At 34.9% G+C, this 23477-nt stretch overlaps 1 long non-coding RNA gene across 1 annotated transcript in view; it reads right to left on the reverse strand.

Moving 5' to 3' along the window:
* Positions 1-3054: 3054 nt before the first annotated feature.
* The window catches only part of LOC145286492 (uncharacterized), a 318198-nt gene continuing 297775 nt past the window's right edge, over positions 3055-23477 (reverse strand). The window contains exon 3 of the long non-coding RNA XR_013869161.1: positions 3055-3127. This is a non-coding gene — a long non-coding RNA (uncharacterized LOC145286492). The remainder of the gene's footprint in view (positions 3128-23477) is intronic.

A 23477-nucleotide genomic window follows, 5' to 3' on the forward strand; every position in this document is an offset into this window, starting at 1 on the left:
GTATCATATATTGTTCGGGGGCAGTATAACATGAAATCGACAGAATGCGGATTTGTGTGAACTTAATTTAAGTTGGGAAAAAGTTAGTAAGAGAAATGGATTCAATTTTCGCATTTGTTTATTTAGATACTAGCGCCCATCCATCTCTATTATTTGAAGGAACACTTAGAACTGGATGCTGGTCTGCCATGCCAGTAGAATAGCCGATGAGACTTTCCGATATGTCTTGATATATCCACAAAAGTTTTTCATTTGGTAGTTAGAAAGATTTAGACTAGAACGGAAGCGAAGTCACTGATATATAAATGTTTGCATGTGTATAAAATTGAACTTTTAATCTTTCGTTAAATAATATATTTCTTGATTCTGAAAATTATATATATATATTATATATATATATATATATATATATATATATGTATATACATTATATTTCTCTTCTTCTGTCTGTCTCTTCTAACCCTAACCTTAACCCTAACCCTAACCCTAACCCTTAAACCCTAACCCTAACCCTAACCTAACCCTAACCCTAACCCCTTAACCCTAACCCTAAACCCTAACTATAAACCCTAACTCTAACCCTTTTTTCTAAATTCAATCTTCACTCCAAACAAGGCAAGTGCCACTTTGAAGTAGGGGCCTGCTATCGGGGACAATTTGCGGGGGAATTCTGAAAGGAGATGAGTAGAAAGATGTTTGTTCACATTACACTTGAACTTCTGCATACCAGTACAGTTGGGAAAGCAGTATCCCGGAAGGGAGTTCCAAAGACTTGCAGTTCTGAGGAAGAAACTATTGGAGTAAAAGTCTTTCTTATACCTAGGGATCTCTACTGTGAAGGGGTCGGACTTAGTTGCTTGTCGTGGTTGTCGTGGTAGTCACGCCGAGGAGGTACAAGTGCTTGCAGTTCATGAAAGCAGCCACTGGTGGAAGTTTGTATAGACTACGGTTTGAAGATTAATTTGAACTTGAAGAGACATTTGTTACATACAGCACCTGTTATTTGCAATTTTATTTGATATTGATCAAACTTAACGCCGATTAACTTCGGTAATCGTACGGGAAGTAGAGATGAATTACACGTGCAAGTATATGTGGAGCATGAGGTACAGTCTTGCTGAATTTCCGGTAGCATGATGGTATCTTGGCAGCTAGCAACTTGTGTAGCATTCAATTGCATGCTTCAGCAATTCCGGATATCAATTGTTAATATCTCAAGAGGAATACCTTCCCCAACATCTCCTGTAATTATATCATCTGAACATTAAACAAATGTCGGCGAATGTGACGTTATTGTTATCGGTACTTCATAAAACTCTCTGACATCATGATTTTATTCACTCAAAACAAATACCTACCTCTCTATATTTATAATGTGGAATATGATATAAGATGATGGCAACTGTTGTTGCAACCTTCACAGATTATTCGGACGACGACACCTCATCAGGTAGATATCTAGAATTTTAATAGTGGCCGATTCCCGTTTGGAATTCTTCTTTTCAGTAACAACTTTTTAAACCTTATTAAAAAGAATAGCAAAAATTAATGGGCTTGAACAATCTCTTAAGTGGTTGCTTCTCCTTGGCAGTATACAAGTATACACATATAATATCTTCAACCATCACACATAGAGAGTGGGAGCAGCTATCAAAAATACCATCTGCTCTTTCTCTAATTTAGTGAAAAGAGAAATATCTGAAACGACCCCCATCATACTAGATACTTCCTGATTATGACGTAACTGTCGACTTTTAATAAAAAAATCAACTTGACCTTTAAACGGAAATGTCCCATTATAACCTTATTTTTATAGATCCATACGTAAATATTTTTACATTGGGGTTTTCTTATTTTTTTCGATCGTTATGTCACACAAGTTTTAAAAAGTAATTTCATCAGCCCATCACTCATAAGTTGTAAATCCCGAGGTGTTATGCCATCTTTCAGTTTGTCTATTGGCTTGCTGCGCTTGCTCTAGGGGATATAAACAAAAACAAAGAAGAGTTGAAAGGCGTAAAATCTTTCTTTTAAAACTTTTCATATTCCCCCCTCTTTTTCTCATATCCTATTAACTTTCGCTCCCCGCGCCCCTCTCCATTTCCTCATCCACCCCCTGCCATTTCCCGTAATAATATGATGTAAGAAATTCATCCGAGTTTTAAAGTTATTTCTTCTCCCCCCCACTCTTCTTTAACAATATAATAAAACATGTGTTTGTTTTAATATATTAAAATGATAATCACATGATAAGAAGTTCATCATAGAGTTCAGCTTTAAAGATATTGCTCCGATGAAAACCTTAATTTCTTATCTTTCCCATCTTTTCCTCAATAATATTATGAAACAGTTTTGATTTAATGTCTTCCGGGGGAAAACGGCGTTCTTTGTCTCTCATTCTCCCTCGAGTTTCCTGAACGATAAGTAATTTTCTATGAATTCGCATTTCACAAAGCTCGGCTATTTCTTTCCAAATTATTAAATAATAACACTAAAACGTCGCTCTAAATTTCGGCCCCTTGACTAATTATGTTGTAGCTGCCCGTCAAAAGAATTAATATTTCCAAATGAAAATATGCCTATGTTTTTCCAAGAAAATACTAAAAGAAAAAATATCAGCATTATGGATAAGTCTTGTATTGTTTTTGACTTTTAACCGGACACACAAACAAACAAACAAGCAAAAACAAACAAACATACACGCACAATCAACTGTCTTTCATACAATAGACAAACACCAGTGGCCAAAATCTCTTTTATCATCCCAAAGTTTTCTTTTATAAAAATATGGATAGAAAATATTTTCTTTTTATTATTGTTATGGGAGAAAAAAAATCGACTAACATGCAACTGAAACCTTAAAGAAACAGATGTCCTTAATTGATCAGTTATCAGCATAATTTATATTGAACTCGACAGTCTAGGCCAGTTCGCTGGTGGGATATCATTTACTAACTTACAAAAAGTATCGATTACTGAGTTATTATAGTCGTTCACGTATATCAATATTTACTTACTGTCCTCCTGGCTCATAATCTGTTTATTCTCTGTAAATTATCGCCCATCGCCTGTCAAAGAACATGCGATTGTTTGCCACGTGACCGCAGTGTTCAAATAGGCAAGTCTACTGCAAAAAAAGAACGCATTTTTAAAATACATGCAAATAACCATTATAATAATACGTATCGTTTGTCTGTCTATATTTTATCCAAACATTCTGTAAATTGTCTTTATTTGCGCCTTTAAGACTGTAAAATATTTTCTCCATAACATTTTTGTAATGTGTCAAGCGTGTATAACTGTTATACACGTGCGTCGTAGTCGAACTCAGTTGTAAATCGATTGTTATTTATAATCTGTGGAATACAATCACTCGCACGCCGGTGTTTTTTTTTTTAAAGTTGATTTTAAAAGTACAATTACAGAAAACATAAGACACGAATTGGATACTTGAGTGATAGACTGGTAGAAAAAATGACAAACTGATAGCTCGTTACGCTAAACCGGTAACACAGCGTGCTCTGCCCTCACTATTGACAAGAGGCGTTCGCTTTTTTAAATTTCGCCGGCTAAGAGAGAGACAAATCACGTGGTCCTCTGACTTCTGCACTGATGATCATTGACCTTTAAAAACGTGTTTACGTTCTTTCCAAGATACATAGTCGCCGTTTTGTGTGCTATGATTTCGTTTTTTTTTTGTGTACACATTAAGTCGGAATAAAAAAGAGAGAAGGAATAGTTTTTAAACAAAAATGAGAAAATCGATCAATATATATATTTTTGACACCTTATTAAAACAATCAAAATATGGGGTTGGTGAAGATTGGAAGTTCAAAGTGTAACAAGCACATTCTAAATAAAAAAAGTTGTTTTGTATGTAAGAAAAACTTCAGTACATATGGGTGAGTTTGCGTGTTACGTCTCTTATATAATAAAAAAAAAACACTGCAGAAATTCCCCTCTCGACCAAACTACCGTAGCGTTGCAACAACATATGCCACACACAAATTAAATATGTCGAGATAATTAGCCACTATCTCATGTAACTTTAGAACGCCATTATAGACACATTTAGTCCTTATAATAAAATGCTACATTGCATCCTAGGAGCAACGCCATCACAATTACAACATCTTTAAATAAAAGAGTTCCTATTTTCCCTCTAAATATTTAGTCCTCCTACCACCACAAGGTAACACCAGGAGGAAATCTACACTTATAACAGATGATGTGGTAACATCGTAACTGGATCATAAACATATGGACGTAACATAAGCTTTCTCTTCTACAATCCATAAATGATAACGGCTCCTTAGCCATATTCTGCCTATTCTGATTGGCTGAGCTCTGAACATTCTATTTTCGAATTCGAATGAGCCCTATATAAACGAACGGTTATTAAAAAAATAAAATATGGCGTCACTAACCGACACATTATTCCGCACGGCCACAATTCATTTAAATGCCTTGTTTATTAGTCGTTTATGTGTGTGTTATTTTTATGTGTTTTTGTGTGCGTTTGTGTTTGAGTGTGTGTGTTATTTTTATGTGTTTTTTGTGCGTTTGTGTTTATGTTTGTGTGTGTGTGTGCTTGTGTGTGCGGACGATACTACTGCTGCTTATTATTTTTCTGCGTTGAAAGGCTATCCTCAGCACACCACTCTTTCTCTCTCTCTCTATCAATGCGTGTAATTCTTATTATAGGTTGCGCATGAGTATGTCTGTGTGCATGTGTTTGTTTTAGCGTGCGTTTTACCAAAAATTTCATTGTCAGACAAATCCAACGAAACACACTTTCCGAGAGAGAATCGTTAATTTTACTGGAATTTGAATGATGATAATTAATTAAATAAATAAAGTCGACTGTTGTTTTTTTTTTGTGGGGGCGTTGTAAATTGTTTTTTTTTTTTTTTTTAAATCTTTTCCGACTATTTATTACGTACGGAGAAGTGGTAAAAATACATGATTATATACAAATAAATGTTATCAAAGTCCAGATAAGTTACTCTTCTACCTATCTGATCAAGTTTATAGTGTTTTTAGTCACTATATGTCCACCAAATGGTCGCTACTGGACGCTTACGTACGCAAACATTTCTTTTCACATAAATCTTTTTTTTTCCGACTAATAAAATAAATACATACAATCAACTGTTGTTTTTTACCGACATATTTTGCATTTAAAGAGAAGTGGATTTTGTGAAATAGTATTTATTTTAATTATTTTTTTTTTTTAGTTTTTCTATGAATAGTATTTATTAAAAAAAAGTAGTTTCAAATTTACAACGCCAAAAAATAAACAAACAACAGTAGATTACATTGATTTATTTTGTCATTTGTATGCAAATTCCAGTTAAATGAACGATTCTGTTTTGCTAGCCGTTTCATATTTCGCAATTTTTATTTACCAGGGAATTTCGGCAATTAATTGAGCCACAGAAACGCGTGGCCGGGTACAGCTGGTTGTGTATAAATGAGATGGATACTGTAGATGTGCGTGCATATTAGTGTGCCTGCTTTATCAGTGAGAGAGTAGTTCACGAGTGTCTCTTGTTGCGTCCGTTACTATGCTCTAGTTTTTTTTGTGAGGGTTGTTATCACATGCGGCAACTGTAGAAGAAAACCAGGAAAAGAGATAAAAAACGTGATAGATACATAAGAAAAATATACACAAGATTGTAAAAATCACAGACGTAGTTACTAGCGGAAAGACTACATTAATTGTTCCATCACAATCGATAAAAGCATGTGTTATCAGGATAATAGAAGAGAGCGGGAGGGTGTCAGTATGTAAGTAAAAATGACTCACATTTTATCTAGGAGCCGATACGATTGCTAAGAATAGATTATGCAAAAATGACTGTTCAAGGAATATGGTCAGGCGGCGAGCAGAAAAGGGAGATTTTGGAAACGACTGCTACCTAGTTTAACATGTATGTGATACTGTCCTGGTTCAGGGAACTGGTCATATTGTTTCATAATGATTCGATACTGAATATTGTCTAATGCCACGAAGATCGTATGTGTTTCGACTAACTGCTCCATGAAACTGTTATACTCCCATGTTGTGTAAAATATCTCCAGAAAGATTTTTTTGTAGATGTATCCGAACTAGGACATAAATCGGTCGCATTAGGCACTAATAAATTGCAGAGAATGACTCTGTGAATGAAGAATCATTGAATTCTGCAGCATAAACTTTGAATATTTGATAAAATAAATGAACAAAACCGTATTGTCTTTTATTATAAAAAATACATTTTTTTTTCGTTCCATTTTGTAAATTTATCCATTAAGTATCGAACATAACAGCGCGTTGGCAAACACATCTATATATTCTGTGAGAATTTAGAAAAACGCCATTGTTTTTTTTTCTATCCACAAAAACAAGAAAGAACTATAAAAAGGAGAGAAAGAAGGAAAGCCACGCTACATTATTTACCGTTAAAAATCCGTTAGCAGATGTCAACTTGGATGGAAGATTCTGATGACGTTGATATTGAAAAAAAATCTTTCGGAAACGAAGGAAGAATATAATTGGATTGATATTGACGTTGATATTAAAAAAGAAATCTTTCAGAACGAAGGAAAATATTGTTTTTTGTTCTGATGTAACTATGTTAATTTTTTAACAAAAAAAAATGACTATCCACTTTTGCGAACCACTAATGAGGAATTGCAAAATTATGGCAACACAAGTAACGGCAACGAAAATAAGTTCTCAGTCATCTGCAGAAGAGATGAAATAGTTATGTTATGTTAAAAAAAATAAGGCAATATCAGATTTTCACGCAAGAGAAAGAATAATACGTCATCATCATTTTGTATGAACCCGAAGATTATATTATTGGCATTGGTTTTCCCGATAATTTTGTAGCCAGGATCCTTTCTAGAAAGTCATCATATATTTATGTGATAGACCACGTGAAGGTTACCAATAATCTATATGAAAGTGATTTTGTGAAATGAATTGTATTCGAACCTGGGACACTTAGATCATCAGTCCGTGTCGTTAACCACTGAACCATTGTAACCTGCCAGAATAATTAGTAAGCTTTATGGAAATAAACAAGTGATATTTTAGAAAACATTCAGGGGAGGTAAATACATCATTTTGAATATCATTCGAGATGTTCTGTAATCTATTTCGGCACTTTAAAGAATAATTCAAAGCATTATGAATAGCAGACTGCACTGCTAACGTAAAACCATTCCGATATTCCCTTATTTCTGGACTATAGTCAGGATGCCAGGCAGAATATAAGCGAAATTGGCGAACTATCTTTTGTTTATTTTACTGATATAGTGTAGTATTTGGGAAAGAATGTGAGTTAAAAATGATATTCATAAAGAGTGATTTTATAATTATTATACCTATTAAGGAAATAATATGGTGCATATAGATGGAGTGAGAGAAGAGTAAAACGCTTTGCTATATTCTTTGTGAGAGTATGAATTTGAGAGAAGCAGTCTATCTGGAATAAATGTAATAAATTGTAAACAAGGATGAAATATACATTTAATTTTGTGAAACATGTTTTAGAAATGGTACTGAGTTTAAAGAATTTGCATAGGAGGTTTCGGTCATTTCGTATGTTTTAACATATTTCAATGTTTTACTTTTCATCATCGTGTTAAGCAGACGTAATATCGACTACACCACGGAACGTTAACGACGGCCTAATATTATATTTAATATTATTAAATCCGAATACTTGAATTGATTCAAATGATTAATGCATATCTCAAATATTCTGGAACTTAATAAAGACATTTCTTTTTTTGCGAATAATTTATGTATGCATATAAAAAGAAGAGCGTTGCGAAACTGAATATGAAAACAAAATTTAATTATTCTAGATTCCACCGACTTTCGAGCTCGCGACCTTCTGCATGTTAAGCAGACATAACAACCGCCACACCACGGAACCTTAACGGATGCTTGATATTATATAAACAATTATTATTATTATTATTATTATTATTATTATTATTATTATTATTATTGGCTCATATGGAGCTTTCACAGAAGTCAACAAACGATCTGATTGGAAAACTGTGGTATTCTCTGGAAGCTGAGTGACAACAAGTCTCCCCAGACGTCCAGCTCTCTCCACCTCCTTCGATAGCATTTGCATAATGAATTTGCATCATCGCAACAGCCGCTTACCATTGATTTCTCGCTGGTAGTGGCCATTGGTTTATACTGGAATTTGAGTGGCACTCAGCCTCCCCAAGATCCCAGTACTCTTTGTGCTTGTCCAGCCGAGGTCTGGTTGGCGCTCGCTCCCCGGTCTTTCAGTCCTTATTGACCCTTCTCGGCCCTTTGGTATCATTTTTTTTGGGGGGGATTGGTGATGGAACATTGGGGGGATGCATGATGGGGGGGGGGTGTAGAACATGTAAATATGCAGTTTCGGTGTTCTTCATTCCCTGTAACGCTTATTCGTTATATTGTATTGTATTATTCTCCGCATTCAAGGGATTTCCTTAATATTTCAGTCGTTTTCATTATCGTTAGTTATTGTCGTCAGTTATTGCTCTGATTCCAATTTCTGACATTCTTTTTTCGAAGTCTTTCGGGATTGTTCCTAGTGCTCCTACTATTATCGGTACTATTTGGACTTTCTTCATCATCCAAATCCCTTTTAACTCTCTGGCTAGCTTTGTGTATTTGCTTCGTTTCTCCTTTTCTTTCATACTCAGCCTGTGGTCAGCTGGAACTGCAAAGTCCACGATTTGACAGGATTTTTTTTTCTTGTTAATTATTACGACATCTGGTCTTCTTGCTTGGATGGGTTTGTCCGTCTGTATGTCCATGTACAATAGGATTTTGTGGTTCTCGTTTCCGAGTGCTGTTGCAGGTTTATGCTTGTACCATTTGTCTGTACGCTCAAAATACAGTCGTTTACACAATTCCCAGTGTACCACCCTCCCCACTTGGTCATGCCTGTTTTTGTATTCCTTTTGGGCAATTTTGCTGCATTCGCTTACTATATGGTTTATCGTTTCGTCTCTTTGTCCACAGAGTCTGCATTTGCTGTTTTCTTGTGTTTTATCGATCCTTGCTTTGATATGGTTGGTTCTTATCGAGTTATCTTGTGCTGCAGTTATTAGAGATTCAGTTTCTGGGTTTATATGTCCTTTTCGCATCCATGTCCAGGTGTTTTCGTTATTCTCATCTTTTGTCATTCTTATGAATCTTCCGTGGAGTTGTTTCTCTTCCCATTTCTCTTTTCTCGTTTTGTCGTTTGTCTCTCTGTTTTCTGTTTTGTTGTTTTTTTCAGTGTCTCTCGCTGCCATAATTATCCTTTCAGTGTTTTGCATTATGTATTTTTCTAGTTCTTTTTTCGTGTCCTTCACACAGTCTTCTATACAGATCAGTCCTCTCCCGCCGTCTTTCCTTTTCACGTAGAGTTTGTCAATATCGTCCTTTGGGTGTAGTGCATTATGCATGGTCATGAGTTTCCTGGTTTTCTGGTCGAGTTGTCTCAGTTCTTCTTTTGTCCACACTATAACCGGTCCAGAGTATCTTACTAGTGATACTGCCCATGTATTAATACCTTTTATTAGGTTTCTACTACATAATTTAGTTTCCAGGAGTTTTCTTGTTCTCCGGAGGTATTCCTTTCCAACTTTCTCTTTCATTTCTGTTGCTTTGATGGTGTCCGCTTCCAGAATCCCCAAGTATTTATAGTCGTCTTTTTCCCTAGTGCCCTCATTTCTGTTTAGTTGGGTAGTTCCATGCCTTCTATCGTTTCCAGTTTTCCCTTTCTTGACATTAAACTAAAACATAATGAAATGACAACCCAAACAAAACCAATTCGCCCCCACCCTTGAGGCTCGCTTTCACAAATATCAGTGGGCTTAGAGGTAACGTAGATGATGTAAAGTCTTCCCTTTTAGTAAACTCCCCGGATATCTTAGCATTAAGTGAAACAAACTTACACTCTTCAATCCCCTCTAACTACTTTAACATGACAGGATATCTCCCTCTTTGCCGTAAGGACTCGGATAGATATATGCACGGGCTTGGTGTCTATATTCGTAGCACCTTCCCTTTAACTAGAGAGAAAAATATTGAATCGGATAACCAAGCTTTTATGAGCTTTCGGCTAACATTTCATCACTGCGTTAGTTACTTATATTTTCCCTACCGTTCTCCATCAAGTCAGGATTGTACCCTAATCGATCATGTCTCTGATAGTATAGATGCAGCACTCTCCTTAGATAGTAACGCCCGACGCCCAAATACATGTGGTTGGTGACTTTAATGTCGACCATAAAAATTGGCTTAGATTCTCAGGTTACACAAATGCAGCTGGACGCTCTACTTATAGCTTCTCTATAGCCCATTCTCCTACATAGTTCCCAACCCGCCTACCAGATCATGAACCTCAGAAAGCGTCACTTCTAGACCTATTTCTCACCATAGTACCTGAGGACTAATGCTCACATTCCACTAGGAAACACAGACCACCTAGTGGTATCAGTTGACATGACATTTAAATCCTAACCTCAAGGTTAGGAATCATTTCTCAAAACAACAAGGTACTACAATAGGGCTGACTGGGAAGTCATTAGAGAACACATCCGAGATGCCCCATGGACCGATATCATCTCTCTTCCTGCTAAACAGTGTGCCAACGAGACAACTGAATAGTGCAAAGCGGACACAGAAGCACATGTTCCCACACGGAAGTATCATAGCAAGCCCCACTCACCCCCATGGTTCACTGCAAATTATGCAGCTGCTATTGCACAAAGACAGCATGCTTTCCGCTGGTTTATACGTCATAAGTCAAATACAAATAGGCAACATTTGTAGATGGTAGAAATTATTGTAAGCGTGAAATAGCAACAGCCAAAAGAAAATGATGAATTAATCAGGTAACGCATAGAATCGCAAAAGATAGGAACTCGTGATTTCTGGAAAATCTATAATAGTGTAGTGAATAAAGGGTAATCTGTAATTCCTCCACTAAGCAACAACCAGAACGTTGCATGCACAGTAATGGAGAAGGCGGAACTGCTTTCTCGGCGATTCGCCTCCAACTCCACCTTAGTACCAACAGACAACACCCTCCCAAATTTCCCTATGGGGACTGAAGCCACATTAGATGATATAAACATCACCCCATCTCATGTCCGCGATATAAAAACTTAGACACCTCAAAGGCATGCCAATGTATAATTAGACAGAAGGTTGTAATAATATATATATATATATATATATATATATATATATATATATATATATGTATATATATATATGTATATATATGTATATATATACATATATATATATGTATATATATGTATATATAGAGACATAGTCATCCACATACAGTATTGTTTCGCTGTATAACAACTAAAAAAGCACCTTTTATTAGCCGTGGATGGAACCTAAAACATTGCGATGATAACCACTGGACCATGGATCGGTGCTCGTAAACGTCTCAAGAAGCAATGCGACCCGTCATATTGTTTCAAAGTGTGAGAAATTAACATTTATTCTGAAATGCTGTATTTTCTCAATTTATTTATATTTTAGTACACATATACACACACTGAATTTTCTCGGGTAGTATATGTGCAACTAGGTAAACTATTTTTATAGAACTGGATCGGAGATTGTCGGCTATTGATTAAAATCCATATGTGCATGCGCACACGCGTCTTTATTTGCTATAGTCTAAAGCACCCCCTTTATCGACGTTCTGTGTATACCGTATGTCAACTTGAATCTCGTGCCAAGCATACAACCCACCCGCGGCTTTTAATGAACGTCCTTTTTTCAGACAATAACCATATGACCAGTCTCCCGCTTTCCCGATAACTTTATTTGGATGATTTCTCTGTCTCCGGTTAGAGAGGCAGCACGACTGTAAGCAAATATTGATATACGTGAGCTAAATAATACATCATCTCTGTCGGTGAATGGTATCTTCAGGCAATCATTAGATCAGCCACCACGAACGGTGTTCTTGCACTTCAGTGTTTTCAATGAAATGTATGTTGGGAAGTTATCATTTACCGACATCTGTCTTCTTATTTCAGTAATATAATTATGATTTTTTTTTTACCTATTAGCTTTTCATTTACTAAAAATGTGACTGTGCCTGTTTAGAGATTAAAAAAAAAACACTTTATGATCACCTGCTATAGATTTCTATTTTTTCATTCAGTATTTTTACCAAACGATCCAAAATTGTTTTATTGATTTTCAATGAGAAAAGATTTTTAAAAAAATTTCCTAATTGAAAATCGAGAATTTTTGTTGACTAATTAATATAAAAATCATTTTTGTGTGAATTGTTTTATTAATTTGTGAAAAAGAAAAACGAACAGTACTAAATATAATAATCAATTCTATTCTGGCATGTTTAAACGATCAAAAAAAAGAACATCACCAAATATAATTAGTGTAATTGATTGTAATAATAAAAGAGAAATTTCTGCTTCTGTCATCGTAACATTATTTAATTCCAATCCTATATGGATGATCATGGTGGTTAATGGTGCTGATTGAAAACCAATCTACATCATATTTGAATCCAGTTCGTTGTACAGAAAAAAGAAATCCACTTATAATGTTTGAAACCTTCACGTGATCCTTTTTGTAAGCACAAGATGTCTTTCTATAATGTATTCTAACTAGAAAGATATCAGAGAAAAAAAAAACAATGGCAACAATCTATCTGATTAGTACGTATTAGATGAACACTATGTTATCCGCAGTTTTCTATATAATGCCTACGGCTAACACAACAGCATATTCTTTTCATTCTTTTGACTCTCGAGTGTGTATCCGTTAATATCTTATATGCTTTTATACAGTGATGTGGTTCTCGGTTGGTTAACTGTGTCTAACTATGTTGGATATATACTCGAGAGTCAAAACAATGAAAAGAACATGATGTTGTCATAGCTTTAATAATGACTAATGAAAACATACAATTTGAATTGAACTTAACCCATTAGCGTTTATAGCATTTAACTTTATTCCAGTAACATTTATATATTTTCAGTGATAATGTAGTCAGTGATAAACATCGGTGTTTTCGGTGTTATTCTTTTTGAATCCTTTGAGATGAGGTTTCATACTTTGTGTATTCATTATTTTGTGGACTGTTATCCTTATGCTCATAGTTATTGTTTCACCACGTTTCGGCCGACTCCTTCTCTGGCCTTCTTGAAGTGGTTAAACGCGGCGGGATAGTAATGCTAAATCTTGTAATTGTATCTCCAGTAATTGCTGACTTACATAGTTTTTGTTTGACCGCGCTTAGGCGAACTAATCCTATGGTCTGCTTTAGTAGAATTTAATATATATATATATATATATATATATATATATATATATATATATATATATATATATATATAGTGGATAATTATATTTTAAAAATAATATGTATGTCGCTCCCCATTTAGAGGGTACCAAGTTGGTCAAAGGGACAATTCTTTCCATCTCGCGATTAGGTAAAAATGTACTTTCGTATAAATAATTGAATTCATTAAAAAAACAAAAAACAAAATGAAAACATTTACATAAAAACGCGATACATTTAGTAGCTGTGCGAGGTAGCCGCGAGGTTTAGGCTTCTTATCATGGGATCCCGATTTCGAATCTCGCTAGTTTCAGCCACTCTGATCAGTTGTAAACGACGAAACACGTATCAGTGGATAATTATATTTTTTAAAATAATATATATAGACCTCCTTCAGTATTAACAGACTATGGATATCCACTGTAAGGGATCCTGCGCGTGAAATTTTTGTGGCAACAGTTGCGCAATCTCCGACCACACCTTTCCTGAGTCGACATTGTTAAATACCAGTGGCAAGTGGAGGCTCAGGACGACTGGAAACAATGCCAAGATAAGCGGAAAGCACATACAGCGCCTAGAATTCCCAAATGTCATCGATCTTGTATAGCCAGGCTCAACGTTGCTTAACTTCGATGATCTGACGGGAACAGGTGTGTCAACGTGATTTGACAAAAGGTAAACGCTACTGCACTAGAAAATACCTGACACGCGCACGCACACACACACACACATATATATATATATATATATATATATATATATATATATATATCAGTACGGATCCGACAATCGGAGACCAGATTAGAACACAAAATTGGAGTTATGAGCCCACAATATTTCATTTATCAACAGTTAGATGCACATAATACATTAATTTTCAATGAATCAGCTGTCGGCAGAGTCCACCATTTCAACGCAGGCGCGAAATGAGTCACATGCTTTGGCGAACAAATCCATGTTTGCAACCTTCCGAGAGTCGATAGTGTTATGGGTGTGCTTGTTCATCTTCGTCTTGTTTGATTACGTCTTAGAAGAAATAGCAAGGTAGTTGTAATCGGGTGAGGAGGGCGACTGAAGTCTGACGATCAGTGATGAGGAACATTTTTGAGCAGCACGGTCGCCTTAACCTTTTGTGTTGGAGCAGAGTCCCGTTTCAAGGCATAGGAGCGCCCGGCAGCGAGCTCGTCCATCCAGAACTACATCCCTGTACTTGTTATTTCGTTTACCTTTTGTCAAGTGTCAGATGTTTCTGCAACACTATGTTTATGGTATAAATGAATGCCCTATTTTATAAAGTCATGTAGATTTTTGAAAGTAACTTCATTATATTTCATACTCTAAAACTTGGATTGTAAAAGGGGGACATGAATTTCTTTAAAAAGAATATTATTATAAATATTAATTTATATAATACGTATCAAATAATGTATCTATAAAAGACTTTTGGTAACAAATAAAATAAAATTGGATACTAATAAGTTTAAGAAATAACCGTCTGATTGAAAATTGCGTTCGAAACCTTACACCTTTTCTTTTCCTTAATAGATGAAAGAATAAGTTTAAATGGATTGATCTCTCTTTCAAAAAAATGCTGGTTTCGATAAACTCCAATGACTGTCTTTAACTCTAAATCGATATAGATATTTTAAATTCTAACCTGTTTCTAAGATTAATAGAAAAATAGTTGAAACTTCTACTGTGCCAGAAAATCCCCGACCTATACCTATATAAATGGCAGATACGCCCTATGCTGTCAAATCTTAAGAGATGGTGCTCATAGAACTTTTTCATGTCTTAACAAAACATAAAATCTATCTAGAAATTTAGTGGGGATGATTTCTTTTCTTCTCCACAGGCGCCATCTCACACATGAGACGTTGCTACTACTTCTTAACTATCCTTACTTTCATGGAAGGTGCTTGACTGAACTCCAATCTCTTATTCTTATCTGTAACACATTCACAGAAAGAACTCGCTTCTTTATCAGAACCGGAAATAACTTTCCTTTCCTCCACGCGAGTGTCTAAAATCAAAGGAAATTTCAACGAACAAAATGTTTCTTTTGAAGAACTTCCAATCTGTAGAGCACATTACATTAGGATTACTTACTTGCAGACTGCGACATAGTCATCTTTAAATCCAATGTCAAAAGCTATTTGTCTTAAACGTTCTACATAAGTAATAACTTTTTGTTAAGTTCATTCACCGTTTTCAAGCCTTGCATTAAATGCTATCCTCGAGTAGCTTTTTTCTTCATAAGTGTTGACTCATTAGTAAATAACATTGAAAGACGGGAAGTGACTGATATTTGGGAAAGGAAATTTTTTGCGGAGAGGCAGATTTTGAGAAACGTTTTTAATGAAAACTGTTTTTTTTTCGGTCAAACAAATATGTGTGTGAGAGAGAGAGAGAACGAGAGAAATAAACACAAACAAAATAACGAATTCAAAAACATAACTTCTACAAAAAAGATATTTTACATATACTTAAAATGGAAGTTTGCATAGCTAGGAAACAATAGAATGCCTGTTTATATTTTGAGAGTCCTTGCAGAACAACAGGGATTCTTTTAGCTGAGATATCGAAGAAGTCTAAGTCGATAATAATTTAAGGCCAATGAATTATTCATAGGTCTGAAAAATTGTAATCCGAATTCCTCCCTCAATTATACGGATTACAGTTGATTTAAAGTTATTGATAAAAGTACTGTGTATTTGATGCGTATGTTTTCATTGTAAAAACTTGAAATATTAGGAGTATTTAAATGAATAATTTATACATTTGTTTTTGACGAGCAGACGGCAATGCGAAAGAGTAAATGAATTGTGTGCAGGTGTATGCACTAACGTTTTTTGTTTAATTTTCTTCCTTTAAAGATTGTAACGCTGGGTATGGGGCAGCCAAACCAGCTGCCAACATTGCCCTAATTTTTATTGAAACCAACTGGGAGCGTTTTTTAGCATCCTCGTTGTTTCCTTAAGTGCAATTGTCTGGATCTCTTTTTCATTTGGTTCCCCAGGAATATTAGTTAGGTAGGACTTCAGGTTCTTCTTCATAAGCCCTGTGGCACCTATAATAACTGGCATGATTGATAGCGTCATGGTGCGTATGCTTATGACCGTGTACGTGAGAGAGTTGAGACATGCATTATTTTGCTTTCCCATTGCTTGACAATGGATCGAGTGAAGCTGCCCTAAAGCAGTTGTTAGCTTTGGCGTGGATTTTAGCTCAAACCTTTATTGAAGAAAACAAAACGTCAGATTAGAGAAATGCATGTAATTGTCTTAAATGTTTTGTATTTGTTTTTACCAATTCAAGTGAATATAAGAATTTTCATTTTGAACACTGAAGAATAAGCTTCATCCATCGCTAAACAGCTTATTGATAAACGCGCAGATTAAATGTGTGCATCTTAATGATACTCCAATTCTATTTTTAGTAATTTACCAAACATAAAAATTGTTAATGACTTCTTTAGTTTCTTACGGAAATGAAAACAAAATTAGTAAAGGTTCTTTTTGATGGTATTTTCATGAAGACAAACCGAAAGATTACAAATGTATCGTATTACTCAATAAAAAATGTTATCTATCGATAAACAGGCCATGACTATAAATCTACAAATAAAAAAAATCTCGTCTGAGTGGGGGCGCATAATTCTGTTTGGTCAGGTGTGCTTAATTGTGAGAATGCGTTTTTGAATAATTTCTGAGAATAATTATGACGAATAGGGCAAAAGGTTTTAGCATGAATCCTGTCGAGTTTTTACAATGATTTCTATACGCCGACGTGCTTGCATAAAGTATGATTTGTCGAATATAAACTGGGTTCTGTTTTTATCACTAACGAATTTATTATCTTTCCTGATGATTAATCAAGGACACATGATATCGATGTCATGTTCAGGTCGAGTTGTCAATTATTAATTCATGCATTAAGATATGTTAATTGCTCTGTTTGTTTACGAGGGCGAAATTCCATATTTGAGTTTTTGTTTCATACTTTTTTATGTCTATCTGCAAGAATATGCGCTATGCATACGTTTTAAATAATTTTATCTGTAAAAACACCGAGTTAACAGACATGATTTGTTTTAAAGACGTATTGCATAGAAGTTTGTTTTGGTTTGTCAGGCTTTAGTTTCAAATATCATTTTCGTCAACATGTCACCCATTAGTTTGAACTGTAGCAACATAAAATGGGAAATGTACAAGCTATCCTAAGCATGAAACATAACTAGCAAATTAATTATATCGAAGACTACATCATAGATTTTAAATAAAAATTAAGCTACTCTATATAAAACCCAAGCTACTCTATATAAATAAAAATTCATAGTTAAATATCAACATCTAAATATCATTAGACTAAATAGAATGATAAATTAGACAACATAAGTGACACAAACGCACATATAAATAGATAGATGGATAGATAAAGAGATAAAATAGTTAATCATGGACAGGTATTTTGTTATCATTACGGTTCATCAGCGTGGCCGAGTATAATAACAAGAATCGAATCCAGAACGAACAATCTGTAGTCGGATGTGTTAACCGACACAGTAAGAAGAGCCTGTTTAAAATGACGAGCTAATTTATTGCTTATCAATTTATGTCGTGAATTTAAAAAAATTTTTTTATGGCGATAACGTTATTACTGGTATTAATTTGCTTCCTTGTCTTGATATATATATATATATATATATATATATATATATATATATATATATATATATATAATAAGTTAAGATGAAGTGAAAAGTTACATATGAACTTTATTGCAATATCAAGTCAATAAGAGTTATAGAAATGGGGAATAAGGGAGACACTTTTTAGGTCATAATATTTCAAAGCTAAATGCCTCCCATTAAAAGGTGAGAAAAAGCCGGCATTATACAAATTTAAAGGTAAAAAACAAGACCAACTTTGAAAACATTCAAATTAGAAATGGAAAAAACTTTTAAGTTAAAATTGAAAAAGAAATATGGGAGGTTGATATGATGGAGATTTATCAGAAGTTTATTGTAATTTTTTTGAAGTTTTGAGAATAGTTAAAATTAAAAAAAATTTTTTTTCCAAAAGCTTTGAAATTTTTAAATCTATAAATATAAAAGCGAAAATGTATGCATGTTTGTATGTGTGTTCGCTTTTTCTGTATGTCTACAAAAGGCTTTTTTCAGAGAAGCGGTCGGTCGCTTCACAACTTTTTAAAACCTTTTATATCACATATAAATCGTAATATCTCACAGTTAACAACGAAGCTCGCCTGTCTATTTAATTTGCTCGATTTCGGGGAGATAATTATTCAACATTTGTCGCTCGCTGCATGTTGGTTAGTCTTTTTCCTATAACATCTTGAGGGCAAAAAAAAAAAAAAAACGTTCAGCAGTAAATGAAATACTATCCCGCAGGCAAACTTGACCTTATAAACTCATTAAGACGGGCACCTGCCAAATCCAAGTAGTTAAATAAATTCAAAGGTGTTTCCGTTAGCATCTCGCGATGGGGCAATCGTTAACGTCGCACGTTTTTTTTTTCACACTTTAATTTACAACTTTGCCTCAACGGTTCGGGTTCGATCCTCATACTTACCTACCAAAACATTTTTTACCCCCCCCCAACCCCGGAGTTTCCACACACACCTCCAAACACCCCGGCAACGCCGGGTACCCCTCGCTAGTATTTTTATAATTACAAAATTATTTAATCTTCTTATATATTGTTTAATATATATTATTAGCCTTCATTTTTCATGGGTTATCTATCTCCATAATATCACTCCCATCATTTTTTCCAATAGAAATCTCAAAAGTTTTTTCATTACTAATTTAGATGTTTTCAAAGTCAGTGTTATCATTTTAACTTAACATTTGTATTATGCTGACCTTTCTCCTTTTCTGACGAGAAGTATTAGCTTCGAAATGCTATTGCATAAAGAAGTTTCTCTCTTTCTGTAACCCTTATTCACTTGATAATGCAATAAAAGTTCTATTTAAGTTTACTCTTTATCTTCTTCGTTGTTTGCTCCTTTTAACGGAATAGAGCTTTTATAACCAGATAGGTTTACCTTTCCTTGGAAAATTTATTGTTCAGTTTAAACTTATTACGTTATATATATATATATATATATATATATATATATATATATATATATATATGTATGTATGATGGAGCAGAAATAACAGGGCTTTAAAAATCATGAAATATAAGATTTTATTGAAAATTAGATAATTTGTTCGTCAATTTATTCAGGAAGGTTTGCCATTTTATAAAATATAGTATGGAATATAATATGATTCATGTGATGTCCATTTTCGGGCGCTGCAGTTATGAATGCGTTCATCAAAGTTTGCATCCACTCTGTCAGCAGGTCTTTGTCTATTTCTGCAATTACAAGACGAACCCCTTCCCTTAATTCTTCAATCTTACCTGATTTTTTTCTGATAAAAACGTCCCTTAGCATAACTCCACAAGAAAAAACAAACAAAACAAACAAAATAAAAACACATTTGGACAAGTCTGGAGACCGAGGAGACCATGGATTTTCAGCAAGTCTGGAAATAGGCCGTTCGCCAGAATAATTGTCAGAAAACGCCCATTAAATTTCCGTATGTGCTGTCGCTCCATCCTGAAATCACATATGTTGGATTGAAATTCGATTTCGTTTAAACTCAGGCAAAACGAAATTATTGATCATCAGGATGTAAAGTTCCGAGTTAACGGTAACATAATTTTCAGCATTATCTTTAAAAAGTAAGGTCAAATCAGTTCAGTTTCTCCTATAGCACACCATACTCTTACTATTTGGCTACACAGTGGCTTTTCATGCAGTTCTTCAGGATTTTCTCCTGTCCAATAGCGACAGTTCTGTTGATTAACTGTTCCATCCAGATAAAAATGAGCTTCACCATCCATTAAAAAATGAGGTTCTCATTTGTTCCGAAAATCTGTTCCATCTGATGCGTAAAGTAAAGCCGCTTCATGGTCCGCTTGCTGAAACGTTTGTGTGATAGCTAATCTGTAAGGATGGAAGTGGTGCCATTCATGATACTTACTGCCATTAGTGCTTCAGGAGGCTTTTTTTACAGTGTACCTTTTGTGCAAAGAGGATGAAGCCAATTTAGAATTGTATCTCTTTTGAGAACTTCTTGATGTGGAGTTAGGTTAAAATGCGAACAAAATTCTCTCCGAACAGCTATGACTGACTCGTTACTTTTCGTATGCCAAAACTCTAGTTTGATACTGCATGTCTATGAATCAGCTGCCCTGAAAAGAGGTTATAAAAAGACTGTAGGCAAGAGGACATGGGTTGGTGGTTGGCAGGAAATAGAACAAAACGAATGTATAATGTCCTGAACATTCAGCCAATTACTTTTTTCTAGTAAGCTTAAAAGCTATTTCGGCAGAAATATAAAATTGATGCGACCAGGTGCAAGAGTGATTTTGTGAAAATTCGTCGTGAAATGGAAAAATTAAAATACGATTCAGGTCAGACTTTATGAAAAGTGTCTTCGTTGTGAAATGAAGAGATTAAAATATAATTCGTATCGGGCTTTTGAGACGTGCGTCGGTAAGTTATGTAAAGGATTAAGTTAGAATTCGAGCTGGATATTTTTTTTTAGGATTGGCATTGTTGTGTTTTGTCGGCTAGTTATGGTTAGCCGTGTTTGAAAGGCTAGTTGTGTCTAGCCCTGTAGTGCGAACTAGGTATATCTAGCCATGTAGTGAGTGCCAGCTGTGTTTGGAAATTTAGTGAGCACTAGCTGTGTCCAGCTGCGTAGTGAATGCTAGCTATTTCCAGCCATGCTTTAAGGCCTGGAAATATGAGTGCCGATCTGAGCACGAGTTTATAGAGAACAGACTTTACTAATAACATAAAGACCAATGGATTTAATGTATGAAGCTCAAGAAAAATTTGAGTAAGAAATATCAAGAAGTTTCAAGGCAATTTCTCCTCAAGGGCAATCCACAAAAATCATAGGAATAAAAGGATTACGCATGCGAGCCGAAGAAGCTATTTTTTTTTTTATCTAAACCCACGATCTGGAATACAGTTTAAATTGTAAGCTTATCACTATATCACATATTGGTTCGAAATTTGATTTAGGTGATCTTACACGATTCATGTTTCTGAATTTATGAAGTGTGGATTGATTATTCGTTTGAATTTATTGGGCTAGTGTTCTCATCTTGAGTGTTATTTTTACAACGCTTTGATCAATGTAACCTCTGACTTCCTTCAAGTGTATCTTGCCGAACTCGAAGATCTTTCTGTCGAATTCGCGATTGTCTCTATCGAACTCAAGATTGTTTCTGTCAAATTCAATAATCTGCACGAAGTAATCCGTTATATTTAATTTACTGGGATAAAGTACTTGGTAAAATTTATTTGTAAGTTACACTTTTCTTGACGTTGAAGATTCAATACTTAGTATGGCTGACACTTAAAATACAATTGCGAATTACTTAAGACTTCTATCCAGTCATCGCTGAAGGAACGAAAGCACGTTACACTCCCGTGGATTATATAAAAGGTTCCGTGCGAAAGTTTATGCAGTTTTCCAAGTTCGACAAAAAGATTCCAGAATTCGACGGAAAAATTTTCAAGTTCGACAAGATACACTTAAAGGGCGGAGTTTACATCGACCGAAACGTTATGAAAATGACACAATTAACGAGTCAGTTCTAAATAATATGTGTTCACCGTAAACATTTGAGAAAACTATGCTGATTATACGAATAAATCCATTATTAGAACAATATATGTTTGTATATCAGTTTAGCATGCTAACGATCAAAATATAATCTTTATTAATATTATTTTGTTTAAATTTTATTGAACTCCTTTGAGATGAGGTCTTCATAATTTATATATTTATTTTTTTTACGGACAGTTATCCTCATCTTCATAGTTGTTGTTGTCTCCCCACGTTTCGGCCAACTTATCCTCCGACCTTCTTCAGGTGGTTAACCGCGACGAAGTGTGAATGCTAACAGTTTTCTAACTGTATCCTCAATAATTACTGCTTTCTATTGATGTTGTTGCCTCACCACGTTTCGACCAACTAATCCTTTGGCCTGCTTTGGTTAGGATTGAAGCCGCTATCCTCAGACAATGCTCACATGGAACCGTAGAGACTCAACGCCTCTAGTCACTGCGCCACGGGCTTTGAAGGGCAATCGAGGGTGGATTTTATGGTCTTATAATTCCAATTTTGTGATCTTATCTGATCTCCCAATTCTGGGCTGATACCGAATTGTAAAAAATAAATAAATAAATAAATAAATACACATATCTCTATTAAATTCGAAACATCATTTTGCTCACACTTGACTTTAAATAGTATTTTTGTTTGTATAGCGTGCTTAAATTTTATAAAACGATTTCGTCAATCACATGACTATTTCTATAGCAGCCGATGGTCTACTCCCAGACAAAATTTCGACGGAAGACGAAGCACTGGCATCAACTGATAAGGTATGGTCCCGGTCAATACTAGGATGTGCACTTTTCCAGTTTTTACCATCGAGAATGGAGAATAGACAGGTACAGAATTCATGCGCACGTATGGGTTTTAGAATCTACTGATCTGAATGTTTCATGTCAACGATCAGACTAGCTGCGCACTTTCTGTTGCGTCATTATCCGTAAAGACGTTTTCTGTTTCGTTTGCGGTTTATTACTGTTTCTTAGTTTTCGAAATGGTCTGATCAGTCATGAACGATGATCTTTAAACGACCCTTTGCACATTTGAACGGATGCACAAAAGTGTCCTACACTTTTTGAACGAGACTGCCTTTAATAATTTTTACTGCAATAGATTGCTCCCACTAAGATCTAGATCCATTAAAAACATTGCTTTCCCCATGTTTTGCAAAATAAGGTAACTAGGAAATTAATAAAGAATACGTGACAGTTTGCCAGGATCTGTTTACTTTTGAGTCAATCAGTATTTCCAACTTAAGCATAACATTTCTGAATATTTGAAATGAGGATTAGTTTTCGCATTATATGTATTGTTCGAACTACTGTTCTCATCTTGAATGTCGCCTTCGCAACGTTTCGGTCGATGCAACATCCGACCTTCTTCAGGTATATCCTATCGAACTCGGGAATATTTCTGTCGAACTCGGGAATTTG

The sequence above is a fragment of the Euprymna scolopes genome, chromosome 10, assembly GCF_053919585.1.
Source record: "Euprymna scolopes isolate OS-2025 chromosome 10, ASM5391958v1, whole genome shotgun sequence".
NCBI classification, from domain to species: domain Eukaryota; kingdom Metazoa; phylum Mollusca; class Cephalopoda; order Sepiida; family Sepiolidae; genus Euprymna; species Euprymna scolopes.